Source organism: Lolium rigidum, chromosome 6 (assembly GCF_022539505.1).
Source record: "Lolium rigidum isolate FL_2022 chromosome 6, APGP_CSIRO_Lrig_0.1, whole genome shotgun sequence".
NCBI lineage: Eukaryota > Viridiplantae > Streptophyta > Magnoliopsida > Poales > Poaceae > Lolium > Lolium rigidum.
Window position 1 is genome coordinate 166,916,364 of NC_061513.1, and position 12,007 is coordinate 166,928,370.

At 38.7% G+C, this 12,007-nt stretch overlaps 1 pseudogene; it reads left to right on the top strand.

Annotated features, from left to right (window-relative positions):
- The first annotated feature begins 1,598 nt into the window (after window positions 1-1,598).
- LOC124663516 lies at window positions 1,599-6,096 on the top strand (annotated as a pseudogene).
- Window positions 6,097-12,007: the final 5,911 nt, after the last annotated feature.

The window sequence follows — 12,007 nt, forward strand, 5'->3', positions numbered from 1 at the left end:
TTTATTAAAACTCTGTTCGAATTTTGTTAAAACTTTTCTTCATAGTTCACTGGCTATTTATTCCACTGCTTGGAAATTACGGCCTGAATTTTTGTTCCAAATTGTAGGTGTTATTTGTTCTTTTGCATAATATTTTTTATGACTTAATGTACAAAGCCTACATCTAAGATATACGCTGCATGTTTATAAAAGAAAAGGTACTGTACGCAGTTACATGCTTCTAAAAGGAAAACGTAAAAGGTACTCTCCATGGCCATAGAGACTCACATGCACGCACACATGACCGCGCAAGAACTAGAAACATGCATGCAGCTCAGCGTGGACCCCACATAATTAGAGCAACGCAAGTGAGAGAGATTAGTGCATGGCACCAGCAGCGCCTGGCATATGCGTGCCGTGTCGTATCGCACCTGCGAGCAGCATCAGTCCGGTACAGGAGCAAGCACATATCGTAGATTTTTAGTCCCACCTCGACACGCCAGGAGAATTATCACCAATTTAAATAGCCGCCTCGCTCCGAACCGGTACGAGCGAGCACAAGAAAAGTCAAAAGCGAAGAGACAGAACAATCACGCGATACCTTTCGATCCCAGCTCGTCGCCGAAGTCAACTTCGTAGCAAACCACCGGTAAATATAATGGGCCGACAAAAGAAAGCCCAGCCGCTTGATTCTTGTGCGAAGCAGAAGCTACCAGGCGCGCGGGCACCAGGGAGGAGGGCCCGGCGCTTGAGGTATCGCCCGGCTCTATCACATCTTCCAAGAAAAAGGTGTTTGCATGCAGGCTTGGCCCAATAATAGCCCTGCATTAAGTAATTTAATTGTAATTAAAACCCAATTAACAGCCCTCTAATAGCCAGTCTATTATATGGGTGGGTTTTTTGTTGACTCTAGAATGATGTGGCATGGCTATATAGCCGGTATTCCTTCTCTTATTAATCTTGCTCTTATAATCTTTTAAGCATATTATACTGATCGTACAAATTATCTGCAGTAGCGAGTAAAACAAATGATATAAAGTTAATGGTTTGATCATCTAATGCTTGAGCAGGGGATTGTATTCTCACCCGCCTGGTGATTTCCTTGGTTTCTATACAAACACATCAAGCAACATACAAGCTGTGGAAAATGGGACTTCATCACAGCCAATCAAAGTTGGTGATGACACCAACACTGATGATTGTGCAAGGACTGAAAACGTTTGCTATGGACAAAAGAGGAGGATCTTAGATTGGTAAGAATTTTTTTGCATGCTTTCTCTGTGTGTTACATTACTAGCACAATAATAAGCCCATTCTGATAATATTGTAGGTCAGTGCTTGGTTGAATAATTCAAACGACCCAATCCAATCAAATTATAGGAAGAACGAGCAATATTGGAAAGAGGTTGCTGCTGTCTACAACAGTACCACCCCAAAAAATAGGGCAAGGCTAGTCAAGCATGTGAAGGATCGCTTCACGAAAATTAAGAAAAAAGTTGCATGGTTTTGTGCAAGCTGGAAGGAGGCTAATGCTTTGTATGCTAGTGGCGAATCTGATGTAGATTTAAAGAAGAGAGCAATGCAAACTTATGAGGCAGATCACAAAGAAGACGGCCCGATAGTATGTTCCGTACAAGATTTCGTATGAATAGGGATCTCTTTGTACGCATTGTGAATGCCCTTGGTCAGTGGTCTCCCTATTTCACTTATAGGGCAGACTGTTCTGGTCGAATAGGGCTCTCACCATTGCAAAAGTGTACAAGCAGCCATGCGCATGCTAGCATACGGTACTCCTACGAGATACTCTTGATGAGTACTTGAAAATTGGGAAGTCCACTGCGTTAGAGTGCTTGGACAAGTTTGCACGGGGGGTGATTCAAGTGTTTGGTGGGCACTACTTGCGACGCCCCACACAGGAGGATGTCGAGCGTCTACTTCGCCTAACGAGTCTCGTGGGTTCCCCGGAATGCTAGGAAGTATTGATTGCATGCACCGGCGATGGGAAAAGTGTCCTCTAGCATGGAGGGGGCAATTCACCCGTGGGGATTATGAAGTTCCAACAATGGTCCTAGAAGCCGTTGCTTCCCAGGACCTTCATATTTGGCATGCTTTCTTTGGAGTTGCTGGGTCAAACAACGACCTTAATGTGCTCAACCAGTCCCCGTTGTTTTTCGATGCATTGAAAGGAGAAGCCCCTCAAGTTCAGTTTTCTGTAAATGGGAATGAGTATACCACGGGTTACTACCTTGCTGATGGTATATACCCAGAGTGGGCTGCCTTCATGAAGACTATACCACTTCCCCAAACAGAGGAGCATAAGTTGTTTGCCCAGTTCCAAGAAGCGGCGAGGAAAGATGTGGAGCGTGCTTTCGGGGTATTGCAGGCCCGTTTTACCGTTGTTCGGCGGCCTACACGTCTATGGAAGAGAAAGAGTGTTGGAAGGATCATTCTAGCTTGTGTTATTCTCCACAATATGATAGTCGAAGATGAGAAAGAGCAGGCTGTCATTCATATTGACTTGAATGAGAATCTAGGAGTATCAATTGCTCTACCTCCTGAAGTTAATGTTGGTGGTAATCTATGTTTCGCTGATGTGCTGCGTAGAAAAGCCAAAATCCGTGCTCGTCCACAACATACCTGTGGTGACCCGGCATACCACTGCATGGTGTAGTATGCAAGTCTGATATAACACCAATGAAACACCGTTCCACTAGTATTATATCGCTCAGAGTGGTACAACAGAAACATATGCGGGTCCAAGGCATGTCTATAGAATTACATACGGACTCTTTACATAAGATCATCACAGACCTCCTACTTTACAATGAGGTAAAACTGCAAATAAACTCCAGAAGAACGACTCGTGGTCTAGTCCTAACACGAACTCTACTTGTAGAGTATTTAACTAGCTACAGAGGCTATGAATAGATTCTAGCTAAATAGGAGCTAAGTTTAGGAAGCTAATTCCTTTCTATTGCTAATCTAGGTTTCTCCTTGTTGGATGTGGTATCTGACTCTTCTGACAGGTTCCTGTCCCTTGAAGTAGTTGTTGACTCCTCGGTCTTCAAGTTGCACTGTAGATCCTCCTTCGATGCTTCCATATCTAAGCAGGGGATTTAAGAGTGGGATGAGTACGAGCGTACTCAACAAGTTCATTATAGGAAAGAGGTGTTTAATGCACTAGCTACGGCATTAGACCAGAAAGTCTAATACCAATGCAGGTTTTCATAATCATTTCTTCAAGAGGTTGTTTTTATTCAGAAGAACTATGTCCGTCGGCCTTCACCGGTTTACTAGAACTTCATGGAGCTCCTTTCCGGCCGCGTTCGCAGTTCCATATCCCGGAACAGGGAGTGACAGGTCACGGTTCTTTACACTCGCGAGAGGTGTGTTGCTTTACCCATAAGAGATCTTAACCTTGGTGCCAACCGAGCTTAAGTTCTCGTCCACACTTCCTTTGGTGTGAGGCCCGGTATAAGGTCTAGCCAATCATGTTCCTCCGCTACCTCGAACACCCACCCTTTGTTGCATACCCCGACCCCGGGTCCTCGTCGGTCCCATTATTCCCGTAATTTCAGGGTGGACCCCGACCACGACAACGGTTGGGACTCGTTAACCAAACTCCTTCGCCGGTAGCCGCAACCCATCATAGACCACATTACCGTGGGGAATTAGAAGGGGATCCCCACCCTCAAGTTGTTCCGCAAGCGACAACCGCTACGGTAAGCAACAGCTATACCGTGGGGAATTAGAAGGGGCTCCCCACCCTCAAGTTGCTCCGCAAGACACAACCGCTACGGTAAGCGCATCCGTTGATGAACGAGAGGTGGAAACACTTTTGACTACTCCGTCCCACTCCGGATCTTATGGTTAACACGGGTATTACGGCACAAGAATCACTGGCGACATTTGTTGTTTAATCCTAGATGGATATAACCCGTGCAATGGAACCTCCACCATATCAACACAATCCATGGTTCCATTGCCCACCACATAGTCATATTCATAGTTATGAAAGTAGTGGTTTTTTGGTTTTTATGTAATCGTGATAACCATAGTACTTTGCAAGTAATTTGATAAAAGTACTCAAATGACATGAGCAAGCGATGAACTTGCCTTTCTTGACTGCAAGATTATGCAGGCAAGGTCTTCGATACGCAATAACTCCAAATTCTGAAATAGCATCATCGTCCCAGTAAGGACGATGTTTAAAAGATTGGCAAGAATGCAGTAATGCATAAGTATGAGATGCAATCATTCTAAGCGTGACCTAATCCTGATGATTTAGGATTAGTGAGTGATAATGATTAGTTCAGGGTGTGTTGCACTTTTAGAATGATTCACAAACAAGGTTCTTATTCAGGGTTGTGTAGTTTTAGAATCATAGGCAGATGGCAAAATGAATAGTAACAATCATACACAACCAGGAATAGTAGTTGTATAATAAGTAAAGAGCAGTTGTCAATTTTAAGTCCTATAATACATGGTTGATGATTACTTATTATATAATTCAAAATAATAACTTTTGAAGAACATGTTCTAAAATGAAGAACAAGTATGATATTAGGTTTGTGGGATTCTATGGTTGACTATGGTTTCTACTAGTTTCTGGAGTAAGTATTAGATGGCTCACAACATGGTTGGATTCATCAGCAACTAGGCTTGATTGGTTTTACGTAAGCATGAGCAACTTAAGCAATTAATTATACAGGGTTGCTATCATGGTGGGTTCATCTTGTCGGTGATAGCTAGCTAGGGTTTATAGGTCTTTATAAGCGGGTTGGTGATGATTCTTTATTTACTTCAAAAGAATAACTTTTGAAGAACATACTTCTTAAAAATTAAGAAGTATATCAATTAGGGCTGAGGTTGTCTAGGGTTTGCTATTGGATTCACTAAGTAAGGAGTAGTGGTTTCCTTAAATAGGATGTTTAATAATTTTCTCACACGAGATAGGGTTTAGTGGAGTATGGTTAGGTAATGCAAGATAATGGGCATGGTTGCTATTAGGGATCATCACCATGGTGTGATGCTAAATAGGAATGAATAGGAATGATAGTTTTGGGTAATAGGATCTAGGGTTTATACTTGGTTAACCCTACTTGATTATCTTGGTTTGTTGAGTTTACATAAATAGGATGCTGAATTGTTAGTGTTAGGGTTCCTATATTTTATGTGAACTTGGTAAGCATTTAGCTGATAATTATGGGTCTATAACTACTAATGAAGTAACATGATCTCATGTTAACTTGAGTTTAGGTTTTAAAATAATTTGGAGTTCACATGAAATAGTGGAGCTAGGATTCCTAGTGGAATTAGGGTTTTGGGTTTCACATATAATTATGAGGTTGTGTTCTTTATTCAATATGGAATTAGGGTTTCTTAATCACCATATAGTTATGAACTTGATAACTTCATTATAAAGTTGAAGTTATTAATAATTTTGAATTAAAAAGAATATTGAATTTGACCTATTATTATTTTTAAAGAATTAATAATTAAGACAATTATTAATTAGGGTTTAAATTCCACTAGTTAAAGATTTAATAAAATAACAAATAAAGAAAATTAGTTTTCATGTTTTTCTTTATTTGTTTACTGGTTTTTTATTTATTTCAGAACTTTTCTTAATTATTGAATTTTAATTGATTTTAGAATTAAAAGATAAGACTTAATTATTAAGTATAAAACAATTTAAATTTTTATTAAAAATAAAAATTTCATATTATATTTTTATTGGATAGATTTTTCTTTTCTAAGAATTTTGGTATATTATTTACTTTTTTCTGAGTTATAATGGATTTTATATGAATTTACAAAGTTGCAGTAATTATTGAATTCAATTTTAAACAAAAACTACTAAATGTACCCGGGCTACTACTACCTACAGACGCAGACAGGTGGGCCAGTGGCCACGTCAGTGCCACGGTGGCCACGAGGGGCAGTACTGCGGCCAACCGGCGGTCAGTTGCCGACGGCGGCGCCGTTTTAGGCCACGGGAGGATGGCCGAACGGTTCCATTGGATGCGTATGGGCATGCTCGAGGAAGATGGTGGTCTCGCCGCCAAGAAATGGTCACCGGAGGAACTCCGGCGAACCTTCCCGCGGTGGTGCTAACCGGCCAATTTGCTAGATGGAGCTACGGTGGATCAATTGAAGTAATTGAAGAACCTAAAGACGCGCGAGATCAACCTCGAAGCCGAAGAACCGCTCGACGAAGCCCGGGATGGTCGGAGATGACGGCGAGGTCGAGTTTTCCGGCGAACTCCGAGCGGAAGGGAACGGTCGATTTCGCCCGACCGAGCACGCCAATCCTCGATTCCTTCTACCGAACAATCCTCACACTCACGCGCTTCTTATGAACTACCTATTGGTCCTTTGGGTGACCCCTACCGTCGGTGATGATCGGAGACGGGCGACTAGGGTTTCGGTCATGGGCGAGTTTGGAGCAGAGAAAAAAGGGAATTGAGGTGCTAGGGTTTCAGGCGGCGGCGCGGAGATCTTTATAGCCGGCTTGGGCGGCAGCGCGCATCTTGGCGTGGCCGGTGGCGGAGGAGACGCCACCGAGCTGCTTCCAGCAACGGGAGGTGGACGATGATCCTCCCCTTCGCGTGAAATGTCGTGAAGGGGTAAGTTGGGCCAGTCGCTGGTGGGCTTGGTCTCGCCGGATCGATGCTCGAGGGCTGCCGAGGTGGGCTGTTGGTGGGCTGCCACGGCCGGGTAAGCTAAGTAAGGTTTTTTTTTCCTCCTTTTCTTTTTCTCGTTTTCATTTCCTGTTTTCCTTTTCTATTTTGTATTCTGTTTTAAATTCAATTCAAATTATTTTATACCCCACAGGTAATTTATACTTTGAAAATTTTATTACTAAATAAAGGGCCATTGTATTTCGAGTTATTCTGGAATAACCATTTGACATAAGTGAGCTTTCTTGTAAATTTTAATTAAGCAAGATTTTATGCACTATTTTAATTTCTCTTATCTTGTGTATCAATTTTATTTTGAATGATTATGGTTGATGCTTTCAACCCAAAGTATTTCGAGAGATTGTTCTTAGGGCTTGGTTTCTATTTGAGGAATTGGTCATTTGCATATGATTTTATGTGAGCATATATTTATTAGGGTTTTATAATTATTATTATAATCCTATTTCAATGTTATCACTATTCTTATCTTTGAAAATATCTAAAGTAGATATTGTTTCCATAATGGTTTGGTCTTATTTACAAGGTTTAGTGGTTGATCACCACACATAGGTTTAGGTAAAGGGTTTAACACCGGGTGCTTCTTATGTTCAATAATTGAAGTATAAGATTTAATTAGAGTGCAACACTAGGGTTCTGTTTATATTTACCTATTGACACATGAGTTGAAACTCAACTGGGGCCTAGGTTTTCATTGTGATCACCTAAGTGATATACAAACTAGGGTTGAGGTATAATTCTAGATTGTAAGAAGGAGAGGGCACCATAATGTATTTGGTAGGGTTTAGTCTCCCCTAACCATGATAAGATGGTTACTTGTTTAATATTTCATGTGCTTCTCTAATTACTAAGGATTTTAGAATTGTTTTTATCTTCCACCAATTCACTTCTATTATTTACCTCAATTTATCATTGAAGTAACTATATTGATTATAGTTCTTTTTATAATTAATTTTGGTCATATGAATGGATGATTTCTCTCCATTTAAGTATGGAGTTTTACTCTAAGGTTTTTCTTATGTTTCTTAGATGAAGAATGAGTGTAATGTATATGTGGTAGAATTCTACTTGTGATCACCAAGTGGTTCACAAGATAAGGTTAGGATATAAGCCTATGGTTGCATACTAGTGATCTCCCCATGATTTCATGTGGTGAATGATATCTACTTATCCTATTAGGATTTATCTTATCCTCACATATCTCAAGAGCATGATCATGGTTAAACATGATCAACTTGTTCTTAACATCTCTACCTCAAATTCTTAGGGTTTATGATCATCACTTAATTTATAATGATCAAGGTTTAGATTCCTAAGGTATTTCTTATTAACTAGGTTTCTCACTTCCATGATCAAGCATTGTCTTGTTCAACTAGGGTATAGTACTTCTAATATTTGTTTAAGTAGCTAAGCTAAAGATTCAATTGTCTAACTTAATTGAATTAGTTTCCTCCTTACTTTATCAATTCATGGATATCATCTTATTCCATGTGATATTAGGTTATCTCACCACTCCAAGGGAAATGGTTTACAACCTAATACTTAAGTTCATTGGTTGTCCTTTATTCTTAAATAGGTAATTCTAAGATTGGTATGAATGGTCTCTCTTATTTGGGATTGTCTTGAATAATATCTTAGGCTTCTATTAAAGATGATAATTTGAATACATGGATGTATATCCAAGGTTTAGCTCAAGGTTGGTTATTGCCTCTCTAACAATCATTATAGAACTCTCACCTCTCTAGGTTTGGTGTATAATAATATAGATTAGATAAGGATATATATTTTGAAAGTTGATCTCCTTGTCTTGTTTCTAAGATTAAGGTAGAATGAATACCATGAGGTTCATGGTAGGATCAAGGTTTAGTTTTGTACATGGAGAAGATAAATGAAGAATGGTTTCCCAATTATTGTTACTTGATTTCCAATTAATTGTAGGTTCATATGTTATGGCAGGGAATTCCATATTATGATCTTTTATAAGATCAAACAATTGATCAGTGAGTAAAGTGTTGTTGTGTTGATTATTAGTTCCATTTGATCTAACCCCTTAGATCAAATCATCTCTACCCAAAACAAGGTTTTACCAATGTCACATTGAGGTTTATAGCGCTTGACTTGATGAGCTACTTCAATTCCACCAAGGTCAAGTGAAACTTCAGTTACTGTGACTGTTTTACTTTAAAGCGCGAAAATTCCCCGGATTTTCTATGCATGAATGCAATGCACACATCTGTTTCCTCTATTTTTGTAACCCCAATACCTGGGATATTACAGTCTCTACCCCTTAAACTAAACTTCGTCCTCGAAGTTTGAACTCTCTCACGTTTCCGAAGTGTGGATCTGACTTGTGCAGACTAAATCTTTTCTCGAACTCCATGGTGATCTCACTGGATATAATTGAATATATCCCTTGTCCAGATTCTTCCTGGAATCCATTAGTGTTTGACATCAAACAACTATTACTTCCTTTACTTCCATAATTTCCTCCAATATTATAAGCTTGTTTCCTTTCTCATTGAATATTCAATGATTGGGACTTCTTCTTGTCCTGACAGTCTTAATTGAGGACTAATTGGATAACATTCTCCTATTTGATAAAATAGGTCTTTGTTTTACCCTTACTACCAAAACTTCAATATTGGGACTTAGTAAGGTACTTACCATAGAAATGGTCGTGATGGTTTATTCCTAAGAATGGATTAGACTCATTTAGTCCATCCAATCATGGTTTATAGTTAATACCTATAACTATTTTGGGTTATTTAGGTTCCATGAAAGGAATCTTTCAAATAGACTTTAGTTTTGGTATGATCAATCTACTACAGCCTTTGGCCTTCTTGAACTGTATTTGGTCTATGGTATTTTCTTCGTCCAACTTCTTTATGCTTGATTTACTTGAGCTTTCGTACTTCTGAGTAAATATTACTCACTTTCTCAAGTTATAGTTCACTTCTTACGTCCTCGAGGTATAAACCTTGGCTTCTGGTCTGACATCCTTCTGAAAGTAGTGTTCAACAATCTTATGAAAATAAGATTGAACTTCCTCTCAGTTCAGACCTTCTTCTTCTATTATGCTCAAAGTATTGAGTTATTGTACATCCAACTCAATCTTTACTCTACCCCTTAGAGTTTTCTTATGGTCTTCAACTCCTTTTCTTCCAACTATTGGACTATGATTAGAATATTGGTATAGGTCTTGTTTATAATTTATATTCCTCTAAGGTTTTGCGAAGAAACTTTGTGGTGTATCCTCTCAATTGTGGACATCCAATGTGAATCCTTAGACTAAATGTTTATAGGTCATTGTTATTTGGCTAATAAGGTTTTATTTGTTCACAAACTTTTGTTACAAATAATTAAATCGTGGACTATTTGTAATACCAACTGATACCAGCTTTGGTTATTATACCGACTATGGCTATTTGATATCTAAAAATGGATTCTATTATAGGTTCTGATCAACTGGACGAGACATCTTCTACTTTATCTCGCAGTATTGATACTATACCAATTATGGTATTCTGATATCAATTAGGGTCTTCTTATCACTGCTATGGTTTCATATATCACCTTTCTTCATTCAGGGTTTATTTTGCAAGAAAACCACTAGCTGACACTATGATTATAGTATTCGAAGTGATTTCCCATGCATTCCCTCTTCTATGTTGACTATGGATCTGCTTGAGCTTCACCATAATCACCAGCTTTCTCACCTTCATGCTTCTTATATACTAAAGTACTCCTCCGTTGAGGTAAAGCATGAGTTTAGGTTGGTACTTCCTTCGCAGTATTGTGGTTGCTTCCCACAACTTTGTTTCCTTTATCTGATGAACCTTCTTCTTGTCTTCATAATCTTCGAGAAATCGTCACTTCCTCACACGTTTTCCATTACCCTCTAGATCTATAGCATCAAGTAAGAACTTGATATTGCAACATGCATTTGCATATCGAAGTCAAACTTCATGCATGGATCTAGTCAAACAATTAAAATCCAATAAAATCCAAGAAGATTCAGCTTTGTGTTTATAGTACACATCATCATAAGCCTCGAATATCATTGTTGAGTAAGACATCTCTAAACATCAGGCTCGATGTGTAGTATAGAACACCACATAATATAGGTTTATATCGTGATACTTAGCACGAATATAGGGAATTCTACTATTTGTCTCAACCTTTACCTTAATTGCACATTTGCAATGAGATAAACTTGAAACAAAAGTGGTCTAGGATAATTAAGGTTAACCTGGTTTTGTTTGAAAGTACTGACAAAGTATTATTCCATATATAAGGCTATTGAGGACTATTTTGTATGATACCACTAGTTCTAATATGGTTACTCTGAATACATATTTATTAGGATATAGTTCCTATACTTCCAAGTGTTTCTATCATAAGACTATGGTCATGATGTGCTTGGCACACTTCCCATATTTTTGGAACACAATTCTTGCACTATTGTTTTGCTCTATTGGTGATCACCGACTTCTTATTATACTTCTCCTAAATATTTATGATACTCTAGTTCATCACATAATGATTCTCAGGTGAATCCTATATGATTACTATCACTACTATGTAAGTAGACATAATTTATTTCTGTCACTCCTCCTTACATTCCATGATTGACTCATCATGGTCTATACTACCTCATATGACTCATAATTATCAAATGTTTCACAAGTTTGGATGGATTTTACTTACCCTATTACTTGTCTAAGTCTACACCATCTAATAGGATATATTCCTGATATACTTTTATTTGTCACTTGTTATCTCTACTATTATAGATCCGAATAACTCTTACTTAACCATAACATGTGTTGGTACACTTCTTCCAATAGGATATCTTCCTTATGGTTGTATCCTCTCTTTGGACTACCATGTATTGTATACCAACTGGGGTCTACTCATCTATTGTTTTCAGAACTTAATGATGTGCTACATGTTTAGGATTAGCTAACTAACATTACTTAAGAAATATCGGTAAGAAATGTTGACTCAAGTGTGTCAGGATTATTCTCAAGTGAATATCCATCTCAAGTCATAAAAAGGTTTGATTCACCTAAGACAACTTCCTATAGACACTACCAATCCTATAGGTCTCCTTGAAAGGGTTTTAATCCTAAGGTCAAAGCATTTGCTCTGATACCAACCGTGGTGACCCGGCATACCACCGCATGGTGTAGTATGCAAGTCCGATATAACACCAATGAAACACCGTTCCACTAGTATTATATCGCTCGGAGTGGTACAACGAAACATATGCGGGTCCAAGGCATGTCTATAGAATTACATACAGACTCTTTACATAAGATCATCAC